The following is a 19,465-nucleotide window of genomic DNA, read 5'->3' on the forward strand; positions in this document are numbered from 1 at the left end:
GTCTTGTTCCTGATCTTAGGGGAAAGGCTCCCAGTGCTTCCCCATTGAGAATGATATTTGCTGTGGGCTTTTAGTAGATGGCTTTTAAGATGCTGAGGAATGTTCTCTTTATCCCTACACTCTGAAGAGTTTTGATCAGGAATAGATGCTGTATTTTATCAAATGCTTTCTCTGCATCTATTGAGAGGATCATATGGTTCTTGTTTTTTCTCTTGTTGATATGATCTATCACGTTGATTGTTTTACGAGTGTTAAACCAGCCTTGCATCCCGGGGATAAATTCCACTTGGTCATGGTGAATAATCCTCTTAATGTATTGTTGGCTCCTATTGGCTAGTATCTTGTTGAGAAGTTTCGGATCCATGTTCATCAGGGATATTTATGGTCTATAATTCTCCTTTTTGGTGGGGTCTTTGGTTTTGGAATCAAAGTAATGCTGGCCTCATAAAATGAGTTTGGAAGTATTCTGTCCCTTTCTATTCTTCTGAACACCTAGGTAGAATAGGTATTGTTTCTTCTTTAAATGTTTGATAGAATTCTCCTGGGAAGCCATCTGGCACTGGACTTTTGTGTCCTGAGAGGTTTTTGATGACTAATTCAATTTCCTTGCTGGTTATTGGCCTCTTCAGGTTTTCTATTTTTTCCTGTTCTAGTTTTGGTAATTTGTGGTTTTCCAGAAGTGCATCCATTTCTTCTAGACTGCCTAATTTCTTGGCATATAGCTGCTCATAATACATTTTTAAAATCTTTTGTATTTCCTTGGTATTGACTGTGATCTTTCCTCTTTCATTCATGATTTTGTTAATTTGAGTCTTTTTTCTTTTTAATAAGGCTGGCTGATGGTTTATCTATCTTATTAATTCTTTCAAAAAACCAACCTCTGGTTTTGTTGATCTATTCTGCAGTTCTTCTGGTCTCTATTTCATTGAGTTCTGCTCGAATCTTTATTATCTCTCTTCTGCTTGTTGTACATTTTACTTGCTGTTCTTTCTCCAGTTCCTTTAGGTGAGAGGTTAGCTTATGTATTTGAGTTTTTTCCAATTTTTTGAGGGAGGCTTGTATTGCGATGTATTGCCCTCTTAGGACTACTTTTGCTGTATCTCAAAGATTTTGAACAGTTGTATCTTCATTTTCATTAGTTTCCATGAATATTTTTAATTCTTCTCTAATTTCTTGTTTGACCCATTCAACTTTTAGTAGGATGCATTTAACCTCCATGTGTTTGAGTTTCTTCCAAATTTCTTCTTGTGATTGAGTTCCAGTTTCAAAACACTGTGGTCTGAAAATATGCAGGGGACAATTCCAATCTTTTGGTATCAGTTGAGACCTAATTTGTGATCCAGTATGTGGTCTATTCTGGAGAACGGTCCACGTGCACTTGAGAAGAATGTGTATTCATTTGCATTCGGATGGAAAGTTCTGTATAAATCTGTGAAATCCATCTGGTCCAGTGTATCATTTAAGGCCCTTGTTCCTTTGGTGATGTTGTGCTAAGCAATCTGTCATTTGCAGAAGGTGCTGTGTTGAAGTCTCCTACCATTAGTGTATTATTATCTAGTATGTCTTTACTTTGGTTATTAATTGATTGGTATACTTGGCAGCTCCCACATTTGGGGCATAATTATTCATGATTGTTAGGTCTTCTTGTTGGATAGACCCTTTAAGTATGATATAGTGTCTCTTTTCATCTCTTACTACAGTCTTTGGGATAAACTTTAATTTATCTGATGTGAGGATTCTTACCCCAGATTTCTTTTGAGGACCATTTGAATGGTAAATGGTTTGCCACCCTTTCATTTTCAGGCTGGAGGTGTCCTTAGGTCTAAAATGAGTCTCTTGTAGACAGCAAATAGATGGGTCTTGCTTTTCTATCCAGTCTGAAACCCTGAGTCTTTTGATGGGATCATTTAGACCACTGACATTCAGAGTAACTATTGAAAGATGTGAATTTAGTGTCATTGTAATACCTTCTCAGTTCCTGTTTTGTGGATTCTTTGGGCTTCCTCTTTCTTTTACAGGGTTCCCCTTAATATTTCTTGCAGAGCTGGTTTGGTGGTCACATATTCTTTTGGTTTCTGCCTATCTTGGAAGCTCTTTATCTCTCCTATTCTGAATGAGAGTCTTGCTGGATAGAGTATTTTTGGCCGCATGTTCTTCTCATTTAGGACCCTTAATACATCCTGCCAGCCCTTTCTGGCCTGCCAGGTTTCTGTGGAGAGGTCTGCTATTAATCTCATATTTCTCCCCATATAATTTAGGGATCTCTTGTCTCTCACTGCTTTAAGGATTTTCTCTTTATCTTTGGAATTTGGAAGTTTCACTATTAAATGTCAAGGTGATGAACGGTTTTTATTGATTTTGGGGAGCGACCTCTCTGTCTCCTGGATCTGAATGCTTATTTCCCTCCCCAATTTGAGGAAGTTCTCAGCTATAATTTGTTCAAATATGCTTTCTGGTCCTCTGTCCCTCTCGACGGTCTCTGGAACCCCAATTATATGTATATTTTTCCTTCTGAGGCTATCATTTATTTCCCTTTACCTTTCCTCAAGGTCTTTTAATTGTTTTTCTCTTTTTTCCTCAACTTCCTTCCTTGCCATCAACTTATCTTCTATGTCACTCACTCTTCTACCTCATTAACCCTCATTGTTAGGACCTCCGGTTTGGATAGCATCTCATTTAATTGATTTTTAATTTTGGACTGATTAGATCTAAATTCTGCAGTCATGAAGTCTCTAGATTTCTTTATGCTTTTTTCCAGAGCCACCAGGAGCTTCATAATTGTGCTTCTGAATTGGCTTTCTGACATCAAATTGTAATCCATATTCTGTAACTCTGTGGCAGAGAGTACTGTTTCTGATTCTTTCTTTTGTGGTGAATTCTTCCTTCTAGTCATTTTGTTCAGTGCAGAGTGGCTGTATTAGCAGGCTGAGTCAAGAATATCAACCACGACCTAAGTAAATTACACCTTAGATAATTCTGATGAGGTCAGAGACCTAGAAATGAAAAAGAAGATCAGAACAAAATAAAACAAAAGGACCGCTAAAATGAAAAACAAATTTTAAAACAAAGTAGTAAAAAATAAAAGGCCCCAAACCCCAAGGAATAAAAAAGAAAAAAAAAGGTAAGGAGGAAAAAGAGAAAATAGGTTAAAATATGGGGGGGGGGGTACTGTGGGATGGTGATGGTGAAGAAGTGGTAGTGAAGAGAGAACATAGTCTACCTGAGGCATCCTAGAGGGTGATCCTCTTGGTTTTGAGTGTATTTTGTTCTGTATGTGAGAAGATGCTCATTCTCAAATTTATATAAACCAGCAATACTTGTAGAATACCCCAACAATGACTACAAAACATTTACAAGATAAAAGAGGGGGACACAATGGGAATGGAGAGAGTATATAAACTCAGAATGAACCAGCACCGTGTGCTTGGTTCTGGGTACATGCTGGTCGTGTTTTAGACAGTATTAAATTCCACCTTTGTAGAACAAAACAAGGCAGAGAAAGCGAAAATACACAAAACAAAAACCTGTATCTCGTATATCTCCGAAAATTAAATTGAATATGTTGGAGGGAATCCAGAAGTGAAAAGTATATCTATGACATGCAATTGTAGAAATATGAAAGTCAAAAAGGAAAAATCTTAAAAATGAAGAGCTGGTCATATATAGTAGTTAAGGTGGGAAAGTGGAAAAATATTGAAAAATTTTAGTCCGATGTAAAAATGAGTTGTAATGGAAAAAGGAAACAAATTTTTAAAATTTAAAAAGGGGGGACCCTCTAGTTCTGTATACTATTTCCCTTGGTCCTGGAGCTTCCCAGCACCGCGTGGTCCAGAACTTGCTCCTCCCTGTCCTTCCAGCTGGTTCGGCGGGGCCTGCCGCGCTGACTCTCAGGTGCGTGCACCTGCGGGAGACACCCCGCCCCCCCGCCAGGTGCCGGGCTCCGCCTGCGCTGCTCCCCGGCGAGGCCTCTGTCCCCCGGGCCCCCCTCCCGGGCACGCGGGGAACGAGGAGGAAGCAGCAGGAGGGCGGCGGCCGGCTCTCCAGCCCTGGAGTCAGCTCCGCGGGCAGCACCGCAGGCTCCCTGCCCCCGCCCTGGCCGAGGTGCTCCCGGGGCTGCGGCGCTCCAGCCCCTCCCCGAGGTCGGCCCGCGGGTGCGGGGAGCTCTCCCCGGGCGCCCCTCCCCTCCTGGGGACCCCGGGAGCCTGGAGGCTTCCCCGCCCTCCTGCGGCCCCCCCGGCCTCCCCGCCCCGCACTTGTCCGCCCGGGAGCTCTGGCGGGTGTTTCCTGCGGGGAGGCTCTCGCCCTCTGCTTTAGCCCTGCTCCTTGCGGTGCCCCTCCAGCACTCTATTCTTTTTTATTTATTTTTTCTGCCTTCCTACCTTATTAGAAGAGAAAACCTTTCTCTCTGCAGCATCCGGGCTATTCTCTCTTTAAATGTCAGGTTGAATTCAGGTGTTTTTCCAGTTATCTAGGGAAGCTGGTGACCCGATGAGACCCCTGCTCTTCGACCATCTTCAGAACTTTGCCTATTCTTTTATTCTTAAAACTCTTACATCACTTGACATATATTTACTCATTTTATTGTGAATCCTGTTGGAATATAGAGCTCCATCAGCATAGGACAATTACCAGTTCTGGGTTTGTTTATTTTCTGCCCCATCTGCAGAGCTAAAAGCATTCCTGGCACTTAGTAGGTACTTAATAAATATGTTTTGAATGGAATTCAATTATTTTTAGGAGACCATGATATCTTCCAATATCTTATGCTACAATTTCAAGACTATCTCCTGGATAGCAGAAACTAAAGTGACACCCACTTGTGTGAAATATTAAAGAAATGGTGCCATGAAAATAAGGAGATATTTAATTACCCTCACTATTTTAAAAGTTATCAAAATGAAACCAGTCTACCTGGAGCTGATGAAAAAAATTACGAATTTAAGTGACAATAAAATATGGTATAGTATGTTCAATTTAAAGAAGTTATAGAAATAAGTGAACTTTTAAGAATCTGATAAAAGGTAGGCTTGTCCTATGAAATAGACTCAAAAACATAAGCATAGTGCATGTCAGAAAGTTTAAACTTTAACTTATCTATAAGGTATGTTATTTCTTTGCATAATTATACTTGAAGCAAAATTTGTTTTCATATTATTGGAATAAAAGTGAGTCTAGGTTACCAATGGGAAAGGCCAAGTCAGTCACCAAATGTAGTAGGCCAAGCCCCAAACTGCTTCCATTCAGAAGAGTATTAAAATGCAAAAGTTGGGTGTGTAAAGCACAAGTGCTTATGGAAATCAGGGGCTAGTTTGTCTACCCTAAGGGAGGTAGAGCTGGACAACAAGGATGAAATCAAACCAGAGAACATTAAAAGGAGGGCACTTTGGTATTATGTAAATATATATATCTAAGTGAGATATTTTGAATATTTCTTGGACTGTTGCATATCTAGTTCATTGTCAGGTTAATGAATCAGTGTTAACTGTTTCTTGTGATGCCCTCTCTAACACCTGCTAGGGCTTCATTGATTCGAGGTTCATTCTCAGGCTAGGAGATGATAGTTTGCTCTGACGAGTTGAACTGGGCAGCTGCCCTTGTCATGATCTGCTATCAACTCTTTAGTTCCTGGTTTCTCACTCAGTAAACATACAGGGCTGATGTATATAAACAAGCTGGAGAGGTCAGTCAATCTCCAAAGCAATTAAGTAAAATAATTTATAAGTTTGAACTAGTTTCATAATTTTTGGTCTGATGGATCCAGCAACACTACCCTGAGTTAATTGGTTTGTTGACATGGATCCAATCAGAGTTGCAGGCAGTACGTTCTCTCTGCAATCCTGCTCTGTCTGTGACTTCAAGAACTGAGGCAAATGGGAACACAGAACAATGAAGAACGGGTTTTTAAAAAAAATTTTGGCAGACTATAATGTGATTGTGCACAACTTGTTATTTTATCGTGAACCATCAGATGACTTTTTTTTAAGGCATTTTTAATGGAGAAGATACATCATATAGGCAATCCATGGTTGGTTCATTTAAAAAAATGTTTTTCTTGGAAAAGATATTAGCCTAATCTATGTGCATGAAACTGTTTTGTTTGTTGCTCTCTATTTCTGTTATTTTCAGAAATTACATCAGTATTGCTGGAAGCTTTGATTTTTTTTTCTTGCTCATTCTCTCTTTTTCTTTAAAAAAAAAAAAAAGATTTAGGGGATCCCTGGGTGGCTCAGCGGTTCAGGGACTACCTCCGGCCCAGGGTGTGATCCTGGAGTCCCGGGATCGAGTCCCACATCGGGCTGCCTGCATGGAGACTGCTTCTCCCTCTGCCTGTGTCTCTGCCTCTGTGTGTGTGTGTGTGTGTCTTGTGAATAAATAAATAAAATCTTTAAAAAAATAAAACAAGATTTATTTATTTGAGAGAGAGAGAGAAAATGAATGAATAACCAGAAGAATCAGAGTGGGAAGTAGAGAGAATCTCAAGAGACTCCCCACTGAGCATGGAGCCTGGGGCTGGGCTCAATCCCACAATCCTGAGATCACAACCTGAGCCAAAACCAAGTCCAGAAACTCCACCAACTGCACCACCTAGGTGCCCCACATTCTTTCCTTTCATTTTTCTTTTTCTTTCTTTCTCTCTTTCTTTCTCTCTCTCTCTTTCTCTTTTTCTTTCTTTCTTTCTTTCTTTCTTTCTTTCTTTCTTTCTTTCTTTCTTTCCTTTCTTTCTTTCTTTCTTTCTTTCTTTCTTTCTTTCTTTCTTTCTCTTTCTTTCTTTCTTTCTTTCTTTCTTTCTTTCTTTCTTTCTTTCTTTCTTTCTTTTTTCTCCTTTTCCTTCTTCTCCTTCTTCTCCTTCTTCTTCGCTTTAAAAAAAAGTAGAGGGGTGCCTGGGTGACTCGGTTAGTCATCTGCCCTTGGCTCAGGACATGATCCCAAGGTCCTGGGATGGAGCTTGGTGTCAGGCTCCTTACTCAGCAGAAAGCCTGCTTCTCCCTTTCCTTTTGCCTCTCTCTCCACTTCTGCTCCCTCTCAAATAATTTTTTTTAAATCTTAAAAAAAAAAGATAGAAATGAGTTAACCTCTGAGCATATAAAGAAGGTTGGGGATCCCTGGGTGGCGCAGCGGTTTGGCGCCTGCCTTTGGCCCAGGGCGTGATCCTGGAGACCCGGGATCGAATCCCACGTCGGGCTCCCGGCATGGAGCCTGCTTCTCCCTCTGCCTGTGTCTCTGCCTCTCTCTCTCTCTGTGTGACTATCATAAATAAATAAAAATTAAAAAAAAAATAAAGAAGGTTGGACATTTCAATGAAAAAAGTAGATAAAATTTCAACCATAATTGCATTTAAAGCCAAAATTGCTAAAACATAGTAATCTCTTCTTTAGCCTAGAAGATTAACAAGCTGATAGAATTTTAATTGATGATTTAATTTTAGAATTAGCATTAGAGATTTCCATATCTTTTTTCAAGCCAAGGGCAAGGATAGCAAAATAAAGAAAAATCGTGAGTGATACTGGATTCATATCAAATGTGCTCACACTCAGACTAAAAAATTATATAAAATGCAAATTTTGTGGCAATTATGATTAGCATATTCAGTAAACAACATATCATCCTTCATATGGACATGGAATACATTTTGAGTATATAATCATGACATTGCCAGCTTTTTATGCATAATTGACTTCATCAATTATTTAAAACTGCAAATATACAATAAGCATTTCTATGTCTTCCTATAGTAAAAGCAGTGTCTGTCCCTTTGACTTGGTGATCAGCATTGATTTGCCATTTGTGTATGTGTATGTGTGTGTGCTTTTGGAGGCCCACAGCAAATTGTAAATGCCATACTTTCAGGAGAAACAGCTGGAATAAATTATGAAAAGCAGGATGACATGCCAAGTAACAAATAAGAAAACTGAATTAGAGTTTTACGGGTCTATCTCAGCAGAGGAATGGGTTTTCCCTATGTCTCTATGGGAGGCCCATTCTAATCTTCAAGCTGGAATTGTTCAGCTTGTTTTCTCTTGGTATTTGGATGGGAAAGTAGAGTGAGCCAGGCTTTAAATTAAATAGCAAAGTACTTGCAGGATGGGGGTCTAGTGCTCTGCATAGCGAGTTGTTTTTATTCTCTGCTTTGGCACTTTTTGGATGAGTTAGGCTGGAGGGTGTCCCTTAGTTCTCCATTCTATAAACAGAATGCAATCACTCATTTATAGGGCTCTGTTAAGGGCATAAACATTTTCAAGCACTTATTGAAATAATTACATGAAACTTTGAAGTGTAATCCTTTACCTTGAGATCTGTGTTGACTTTTGGACAGTCTGGCCCACTACCAGTACCCATCTATTTTGAAAGAGAACAGTGTTTTAAAGACTAGTACCATGCAAAGAATTGGCCCCAAAAATCAAATATTGGTCTTGCTATAAAAATATTGGGAATTTGGAGCAGACTGGGTCCAGGAGTGAAAACTGTCTATGCAAAGGGCCCTTTAGAATGAGCAGAAATAACATTTAAATTGCCCATCTAATAAGTCAGAAGTTAATCCTGGCTCAATGAATTAAAAATTATGTGGGGTTTTTGGCCTTAAATTAGGAATAAATAGCCTCTAAAGTCATGCATAGCAATTTATGGCCACCTCCTCATCTTGCCCCCAACCTACTGCTCAGTGCTGTAGGCACTTGTATATGATGGCTGAGTACCCCATGATAACAGGATCACATTGCTTTTGAGAAACTTTAGGAATTAGTAATACCTGGTTGGAACATAGTTCAGTCACTAGCTAGGTTACACCAGGCAAAATCAAGTAATCATTATTGGATATTCTCGTAGCATTATTGCAAGATTAAGGTTTATTTCTTTTATTTTATTTTTAAGGATTTTATTTATGTATTTGAGAAAAACAGAGGTAGCAATAGAGATAGTAAGAAAGAACATGAGCAGGGAGGAGAGGAAGAAGCAAGCTCTTCAAGAAGCAAGGAGACTGATGCAGGCAGGGCTCCATCCCAGGACCTAGAGTCATGACCTGAGCCAAAGGCAGACACTTAACTGACAGAGCTACCCAGCCACCCAAGGCATTCTGAGTGGTCTCTAGTAAGAATTAAAACTGTAGTTATTTCTGTTGTCATGGTGGTTAATAATATAGCATCCTAAATATTAGCTGGGTGAGGTAATATTAATCACACATTTTGGGACATTTTATTTCTAAAATTCTTTTGTTATTCTTATTTGTTCATTTCTCTTTTGTTTTCCTTTACCACTTTCCTTAAAAGCTGTGCCTACTTTGCTTGATTTTTATTCTTTTGCTAATTACTCAGTGAATTATGCTAAATATCGTTAGCTAAGACATAGGCTTATATACATATTTAAAAGTTCATATATGGGGCAGACTGGGTGGCTCAGCGGCTTAGGGCCGCCTTCAGCCCAGGTCATGATCCTGAAGACCCGGGATCGAGTCCCATGTGAGGCTCCCTGCATGGAGCCTGCTTCTCCCTCTGCCTGTGTCTCTGCTTCTCTCTCTCTGTGTCTCTCATGAATAAATAAAATCTTAAAAAAAAAGTTCATATGTGCTGTGCATTGACTCCCATTTTCAACCAAATGATGGTAAACAGGCTGATGGTTGAGCCCTCCCTAACCTGGTAAAGCCACTGATGGTTGTAAGAGGAGAGATGGTCAGTAGTTGTCAACCAGGTTGCATATGAAAACCACCTGGTTGGGTGCCACCCCTGAATATTCTGACTTAGTGGATTCCCTGGGGCCCTGTCATCTTCAGTGAGTTTTCATATGCAACCAAGATTGAGACTCACTGGGCTCTAAGAAGAACCTTGAGTTTTTGTACAGCAGCTCCTAGCAGGGTATCAATTTTTCTGAAACTATGTATGTTTTCCACAGAGATTAAAGGGCAGTGGCTTGCCTTTGGAGAGAAGCATCATTTTGTTTTATGTCACTTTCGTTTAGTTCAACCAGCACACTGTGCATTCAAGTTTAATCATAACTATTAAGGAAAGTGTATTCTCTCTGCTATTGTCTATATTATGGCTCATAGGGGAAGGCTCCTACCTCAAATGTGAGAGTTAACTGAACCCATCCACAATTATTGAATTGATGGCCCCAACAAGTATAAGTGGAACACTGTTAGTGTGGGTACTAGTTTGGCACCCTGATTGTGTCTTTTGAGTGTTACCTCAATAAAACTATTCTAGAAGTATGTGCTAGTGCATTTCTTTCACTTTTTGGTGAGATTTATCCCAAGTACGGGTGATACCACATTTAGGGGTGGATAAACCCACAGATGAGCAGAACATTTGAGCCTCCTTGCAAGGAGACTCCTGGTTGCAGCCCAAATCACACCTTCCTGACTGCCCTCTCTGGGTCCATTTCATCCTTTACATTGGGTTCCCACTGCCAGGCTTTCTCTCCCATTGTGGGTGTCCTTCCTTCAAGGACAAGCTGGAATTCCACCTCCTCCATGAACCTCGCCATCCCTGCCTGGCCCGGCCTCCCTGAACCTATTCACATCTGTGTTCTGGGGTTTGCCTGCTGTGGTTAGTTGTTTCAACGCTTGGCATGCATCTTCACAGCTAACTTTATACAGTTTCGTTGGGAACAGCCTGTTGTCTTGAGGAATATAGTTCTACTCTTCATTTATTTATTTTTAAGATTTTATTTATTTATTCATGAGAGACACACAGAGGGAGGCAGAGACACAGGCCGAGGGAGAAGCAGGCTCCATGCAGGGAGCCTGATGCAGGACTCGATCCCGGGACCCTGGGATCATGACCTGAGCCAAAGGCAGACACTCAACCGCTGAGCCCCCCAGGTGCCCCTAGTTCTACCCTTTAGTAGTTACACAGTGAAAGTGTGATGGTGAAGGTGAAGTAGAAACGTCTACTTTGAGATAGAAGAGAAGACAGGGGCTGGATTGATTCAGGAAGACCAGAGAGAAGCTAGAACTTGAACAAGGATTTGGGATTAGGTAGAATTTGGATTGTTGGAGGAAAGAGCCTACTACAAAGCCTTTTTTTTTTTTGGTTTGACTTGAAAAATTGTGTGTGTGTGTACAAAAATATACAGGCACATATAGGTACCTGTGGAGCCATCTGAGTTTCTAGACCTTCTTAATATCTTCAGAATTTGTCCTAATATATATTATATATGCTATATATAATATATTAAACATATATAGACATAGGATACATAATATATTTATATATTCATTATATATAAGATAATAATTATATATTATGCTTATAAATATATTATTTCCATATAATATATAAATATGTTACTTATATTTATATAATATATATATATATATAATTATGGAACATATTTATGATGTATTCTATTTATATTATTTTTATATATTATATATAAAATAAATACATTATATTCCTTTAAGTCCTGTATGAGGATCTTTTGTCCAAGATATATGTGTGTGTGTGTGTGTGTGTGTGTGTGTGCATAGTAGCTCAACCCCCTCCCCCATGTACATTTTGAATTAGCCATCAAGAATATTGTATATAAAGTATAAAATCAAGAGCTCCAGTGATCTTAGTCAGTTACAGAGTCTGTTCTGTATTGCATGTGAAATTAAAAACTTTTCAAGGTAATTCCATCTCAGAGGTGCATCTGGAACCTTTGTCAGCATGTCCCAGTTCTGACAGTCACCTTGGATACCTGATTGGAACATGATGCTACAAAAGGAGGAACAGTAAAATCAGCCAGGAACCAAGTTTCAAATTTATTATGACATTGATTTCAGACAGTGACAAGGTCACAAAACCATCATCTTGTGCCTATTTGGGTTTGGGGCACTAGATTTTCAGTCCAACAAGACATTTATTTATTCAAAATTTAAAGCTTAATTTTAGGTAGTGCTTTTTAAGTAGACCTAGCTTCTCTCTCTCTCTCTCTCTGAGGACCACTCAGCTTTCTTTACAATGTGTATGACCTTCCAACAAGCCTTCCTCTTAAATCTCCCTGTGTGCTTTTGTATTCAACATTAGCTGACTTCCACCATAAATTCAGGGTGGCCAATTACTTTTCATAATGAAGTTCATGTAAATTGAAGTAGAGCAGAGGTTTTATTAATGACACTGATCTATTATTAAGACTGATTCTATCATCCTATCTGAAGAGTGAGATAAAAGTCAAAAATAATATAATGTTCCCTGTCAACAGGCTTGATGAAGAAAATGAAGTTTGGAAAATTTACACATCTCAGCTTTTTTTGGGCAGGGGCAGTGCAAGGCACAGTCATTTATTTTGAGTACTGTTCCAATTTTTTTATAACTCCCATTAAAAAAAAATCAGGGTCTTCTGACAGTATATCAGTTCTACATAATGAAAATTTTATTCCCGTGCAACATGGAGCCAACTGGTGGTAACTTTAAGATCCATACACAGTTGATTTTCTAGGATACTTATACATTCATATTTTCTTTTCTGCTTTTCCCGTGGATATGTTCATAGATATCATGCCATGTATCTGGGTTTTTAGTGTGCAAAACATGGTCTGGTCAGGGTGTTTACTGCCCAGCTCACATTTAACCCCCCCCCCCCAAAAAAAAACCCTCAAATGGTAGATTTATTAGTGGTGGTTTCATAGGAAGTAGGACAGGCAATGAAGTGACATAGTTTGGGGGTGAGGTGGGGCCCTTCTAAATGCTCCTACACCTGCATAGCTATTTGCTATATTTTAGAATATGAATGTTTTAAATATGTATGTCAATGCCCTCATTCATACCTTATTAATTTATGTTTGTTGTGAATTATTTCTATATGCTTTTGGGTGTTTCTATTAAAAATGATTTAAAAAGTTACAGCAGGGGTAGCCCAGGTGGCTCAGCGGTTTAGCGCCATCTTCGGCCCAGGGCATGATCCTGGAGACCCAGGATTGAGTCCCACGTCAGGATCCCTGCATGGAGCTTGCTTCTGTGTGTGTGTGTCTCATGAATAAATAAATAAAACCTTTAAAAAATAAAAATAATAAAAAAATTAAAAGTTACAGCATATTTTAGGAAATTCAAAAAAAGCAGAAGGAATTGCAACTCATTCAGGGATGGATCAGTAAATCAACATTTAAAAAATGACATTGCCCGGTGCATTGGTGTGTAGAGAGAAGTAGAGGATAATTAGAATAAAGCCCAAAAGTGTTTCTTGCATTGGTAGGTGAAGGATGTACACTGAGACATGGAAAGAGGCATGATTCTGATGGCTGTAGAGGGATAGGAAACCAAGCTAATATTCGTCTTCAGTCAGACACAAAGGTGTAGAAGAGAGTGTGGTGGTCCATGGCATACCAGATACAAATCTTCCCATTTACAAGGGTCAGAAAATCAATTCAAACGGATTAAATTACAAAAACAAGGGAATTTATTGACTTATAAACCAGCTTAATTAAAACAAATTATTGCCTTTAATATTTAAAAATCCAGAGAAGGTATCTTTGAGTCCAAGTTCACAAGCAATTATATCAGGAATCTTTTCTCTACCTCTTGTTTCTGGTTTTCCATACTGGTTTCCTCCTTGGGTGGGCTCTCCTCAGAAGCTTCTGAGCCATAGCCTTCCTGTTTGGCAACCCTAATGGAAAGAGAGCACGTTTTCTAGGGATTCCCACCAGTGTCTGGGCTGATTCTTGTGAATTGACCTTGACTCATTATTTCTTAAGAACTAAATGCTGTAGTGAGGTGATATAATGACCTGACTTCACAAACTGGAGTTGGATGCCCGTTTTTGAGCTTAGGGTAGAGTCAATTCCCCCAGCCAAGACCACAACTACTGGAGGTGTGGGGAAAAGAGGATTCCCCCCAAGAAATTGGAGGCTGGTAACAGAATGGACCATGAACAGGATACGCAGCCAAACAATTAAGAGGTCCACTGCATATTGTTACAAGTAATATCTGGATGGATAATGGTCCATCCTTAAAGGAGTGAGGGCTTTAGGAAAAATATAAAATAGGCATTAATGTCACTTTAGAGAATCTAATGAACATTACTTGAGAAATTATAAAGTTAATACTCAGTTATGATTATTAAGAGAATGAATAGCTAAATCAAAGAACATATTTTCATGCAGCTGTCCCAAATAATTAGAAAAGTATGTGGGAAGATTGATCCAATGAAAGGATCTTCAAGGTTTTCTAGGGGAAACTTTTATGTCCAAATTATGATCATTCATAAGAATTGTGGGTGATTTGATGAAAACAGAAAACATTCTTGCAAAACATTTGTTTTTGAGCCTCTGCTTCATACATGTGCCAATCAGTAGGCTTGTATTGCAGGCATGAGTAGCTTCATTTTACTAACAAAATGCTGCATTATTTGCCAGAATAATGTAATTTGTCTAGGGGAGAAAAAGGTTTTTTTTACCAAATCCCTTTAACTCGAACTTAAAGTTATATCTTAAAGTATAGCTTGAACTATAATACATACTTGTCATTCTAATAGGAGTGATTTGATTAAGATTTCCAAGTTAAATATTGTTTGTGAATTTATTCTGGTTTTAATTATAAATTGTTTTAAAAAAAGAAATTTCATGCCAAGTTCTAGAAGGATATATAATGCACAGCTTTTGGAGCTTTGATAGTCCCTGTTTAATGTTAAAAATAATGTTGCCTGGAAATTTGATATACATGTCAGAAAATTCAATGCAACTGAATACAATCCAGAAATTAGAAGATAGATGTTGGTTATAGAGCATAAAACAAATAGAACTTTTGCTGCTTTCAAGCAATTTGAAATTTAGCATAGTAAAAATTTCTGTATTTTATAATCACGATTATAATACATTTTATTATATATAATAGTATTACACATAAGAGTAGAAGACATAAGAGTAGCACATGACTCATTTTGTTTCAGTATTTCTAGCCAAGGGCTTTTGGAAAGGCTAGTCCTTCACAGCTCCAAGGGTGAATTTTGATTAGTCTAAGAAGCTAACTGAGTTGTTGCAGGATGCTAAGTACTATTTTTTCATGAGTTTCATAATTGTAATTGGAGTTCCCAAACTGAGGACAAAGGTGTTCAGGGATCATATATTCAAAAAACAGGTTGTAGACCATTAGTGGAGAATTTCAAAACAATTCTGTTAATTCAAAACAAATCTGTTAACTCTCAGTCCATCACTCACATCAAGAATATATAAGAAGAAGCAAGGATACTCACAGAGAGATTTTACTGGAGAATGTATTAGTCTTTTAGGGCTACCATATAATATAACAGTATATTACAGACTAGTTGACTTAAACAACAGGAATTTATAACCTCACAGTTCCAGAAGCTAAAAGTCAAAATAAAGGTGCTAGAAGGGCTATTTTTTGATGAAGTTAGTCTTCCTGGCTTGTAGATTCTTGCTGAATCTTTACATGGCCTTTCATCTCTGTCCATGTGTACAGTGAGAGAACTCTCTGGCGTCTCTTCTACTTCTTTTTTTCTTTTCTTATTTATTTATGATAGTCACAGAGAGAGAGAGAGAGGCAGAGACATAGGCAGAGGGAGAAGCAGGCTCCATGCACCGGGAGCCTGACGTGGGATGCGATCCCGAGTCTCCAGGATCGCGCCCTGGGCCAAAGGCAGGCGCTAAACCGCTGCGCCACCCAGGGATCCCTCTCTTCTACTTCTTATAAGGAGACCAGTCTTCTTGGATTAGGGTCCCACCTTTATGACTTCACTTAACCTTAATTACCTATCCAAAGTCCCTGTGGCTACATACTATCAAGTTAGGGGGCAGGGCCTCAAAATATGAATTTTGGGGCACACAATTCAGTCCAAAACACAGAGGGTTCCTGGAGCTATACTTCTGCTCACCTTAAGTTGAGTGAGTAGAGACCTTGAACAAACTACTTACAGAATGTTGGGGGTGTTTTGCAGGAGGAGAAATGGAGCTACAGAAGTTACAGATATAGCCAAGTGATCAACATAGAGTATAGGAAGATAGTTCCTGTGAGAATCTGGTAAGGTATCCCTCAATTTTGGAAGCCAGGGACTTCAGGTGAACCTCATTGGAGATATCCAATAAATTGAGTAGCAATATTTCATTGGATACAAGTCGTTTCCTACTGAATCAGCCTATCATCTATCCATCTATCTAGCTTTGCCTTACTTTGGTGACACCATTGACTCTTAGTACTGAGAGACCCTGGCACTTAGATCCATAACTATACCTGGTTTAGTTCTGGAAAATGCCTTTCAAAGACAGAATCTAATACAGAAAATGTAAAGGAAAATTCTGATACCCCTATGTACACAGAAACTTAAAACTGCAGTTGCTGGAGGGGAGGTCAGCAAGGGGACAGGGTAACCGGTTGGTGGGCATTAAGGAGGGCATGTGATGTAATGAGCACTGGGTGTTGTATGCAATTGATGAATAACTGAACTCTGCATCTGAAACTGATACACTAATGTTGATTAATTGAATTTAAATAAAATAAGATCTAAAATCTAAAAAAACACAAAAAAACCTCTGCCAGTCAATATCAATGATGAATCTAAAAAATTGTAATATAAGAAAACCAAAAGTTTATTATCTTTAATGAATCTCTCCCCAAATGTTTGAAAGACAGGCAGAGTTGATTGATAAATATAAATATATATAAATGTATAAAAATATAAATATAAAAAGCCAATAGAAGTGTGAAAATATGTTTAAACTTTGGAGTGTGCACTCTTCTACACTGCTGATGGGAGTACAAATTGGTGAAACCAATTTAGGAATAGGTTCAAAATATATACTCTTTGACCCCATATCTCCAATTTTGCCCAAAACAAATGATCAGAGAGCACACAGAGAAATTCATGAAAGAATGTTCACCGTTGTGCTGTTTATATTGATGCCAAAATGGAAAAAACTTATGTATCCACAGAATATTTATATGGTAAAATACTGTACAGCTATTGATCATATTTTAATAAACCGGGAATCCTCTTGTGATATAAGGTTAAAATAAATAGAGGGACACACAAAGAACACAAAAGACACCAGTCATAAGAGAAAAAAAGTAATCAATGGGACTTCATCAAAATTGAACCATTATTCTCATTCTCATTAAGCTAAAAATTATTAGTAAAATAAAAAGCAAACCAAAGACTGGGAGAAAATAACCACGAGATAGATAGATAGATAGATAGATAGATAGATGATAGATAGATCTGTAACACTTGTTACAACTCAACAATGAAAAGAAAACCAACTTGATAAAAAAAATGCACAAAAGACCTGGACACTACTTGAAAGAAGATAGAGGAATGGCTAATACACACCTGAAAAGGGGCTTTACTGATATAAAGTCATCAGGAAAATGCAAGTTATAACTTCAATAAGATACTACCATACACCCACTGGAATGGCTAAAATTAAAATGACTGATAATGCCAAATATTGTCAAGGATATGAAAGTACTGGAGCTCTCATGCATTGCTGGTAGGAGTGTGAAATTGTATGACTATTTTGGAAAACTGTTTGGCAGTTGCTTCTAAGAGTTAAATATACACTTCCCCTATGACCCAGCAATTCCGTTCCTAAGAATTACAATTCCAAGAGAAACAAAATCATATGTCTACAAAAAGACTTGTACAAGAATATTCTTAGAAGCTTTATTCATAATACCAAAAACTGGTAGCAAAGCAAATGTCCACCAACAGGAAAGTGGACAAATTGTGATGTATATTCACAAAATAGAATATTATTCAGCAGTGAAAGGAAATGAACTACTGATAAAAGTAATTCCCTGAATAAACTTCAAAAATATTCAGTTTTGAAGTCACACATAAAGGATACAAGTATGATTCCAACTATGTGAATGTCAAGGACTGGGAAAACAAATCCATGGAGACAGAAATCAGAATAATGATTGCCTAAGTGTGAGAAGGGGAATAGCCTGGAATAGGGCATTGAGGAAACTTCTTAGCAATGATACACTCATTCTCCTGATTGAAGTAGAAACTACATAGGCTTATAAAATTATCGGAATTCATCAAGGTGCACACTAAAAATAAATAAAATTCACTGATCATCTTTTTTTTTTTTAAAAAAAAAAGAACTCAAGTACAGTCTGGGTAAGCCAGTCCAAAGGTCAAGACATACTCTTATTTTCCTTTAGCTGAGATCCCACAGGAAGGGATCACTCACTAGCTGGCTCTGTGAGTGTTTCTCTACGGGGAGACAGAAGCATAGACTCATGTTTCTTGTGTTCCATTGATCATCCAATCCATCCAGTGCCTGATGCATGGACTATATGCTGACTGAGAATATTCTCATTGAAGCAATTGTTTTCCCAGATAGATTTTCTTGTTGAGAGGGCAGGTGTAGGTGTCTAGCTGCAGACTGACTAATGTGTATTTTGCTTTAGTTCTGCTTACTATATGTCAGAGCGAACAGCTCCTTAGGAAAATTACCTTCAGTTGACCTTTTATCCTGATTCTTCAGTATACCTAGCACAGATACCTACCCAAGGCCCTACCTGGATGTCCATAGGCCTCTTCTAAAAAAGTGAGTCCTGGGATGCGTGGGTGGCTCAGTGGTTGAGTGTCTGCCCAGCTGGGGGTGTGATCCTGGAGTCCAAGGATGGAGTCTGGTGGCATCAGGCTCCCCACAGGAAGCCTGCTTCTCCCTCTGCCTGTGTCTCTGCCTCTTTCTGTGTGTCTCTCATGAATAAATAAATAAAATCTTAAAAAAAAAAAAAAGTCAGTCGTCTGCTGCACAGCTTTGTGAAGAAGTGGTTTGATTGTGGTGTACACACACATCATCTCTAATCTCTTTGAGAGGTTTTGGCTTGTTATATGCCAGAATCAAGTCCCAGTTGTGATGCTGATTTTAAATTCAGATAGGATCCAGACGGGGGGGGGGGGGGGAGGTGTAGGGTGGAGAAGCTTGCCTTCCAATGTGAGATTTATCATAGTTTTGACATTAAGTGCCTTTTCCTTCATAGTGAGTTAAAGGCCTAATATTTCTGTTGTTCGCTGACATCTTGATGTAATTGGTGCTCACTGCATTCATGGAAATAAAGGAGATGGGGACACTATTTTGGTTGGAGGAATAAGAGGAGGGGAAGCAATAACATAAAACCTACTTGAGAGAGGCAGAGGGGCACTCTTCCATTTATTTTCCAAACTGTAATTTTTTTTAAATTGCCTTAATAATCAAAAGAAAAGTTAGTCTATTACTGCTTTCAGATAAACCGGTAATTTACCACTAAATGAACAGAAAATAAGAACAGTATGAACATCAATAAAAGCCAGGGTTGGGAAAAATTGCTTTGTGCAGACAGAAAACTCTGTAATTTATCCCAAACTCTGCTCAACAGATTCAAAGCATGATGTAATCTTTGTCTATTACTTACCATTCTGTGCAAATGAACTTAGGAGATCTCTTTCTTGTCCTTTAATGTGAAATGTGCAGCTCAGGCACTATTTTATTCTTAGACTTAACAGTTTGTATATAAACAGAGCATAAGATATTTGCAAATATACAATA

Source organism: Canis lupus, chromosome 10 (genome assembly GCF_048164855.1).
Source record: "Canis lupus baileyi chromosome 10, mCanLup2.hap1, whole genome shotgun sequence".
Taxonomy (NCBI): Eukaryota; Metazoa; Chordata; class Mammalia; order Carnivora; family Canidae; genus Canis; species Canis lupus.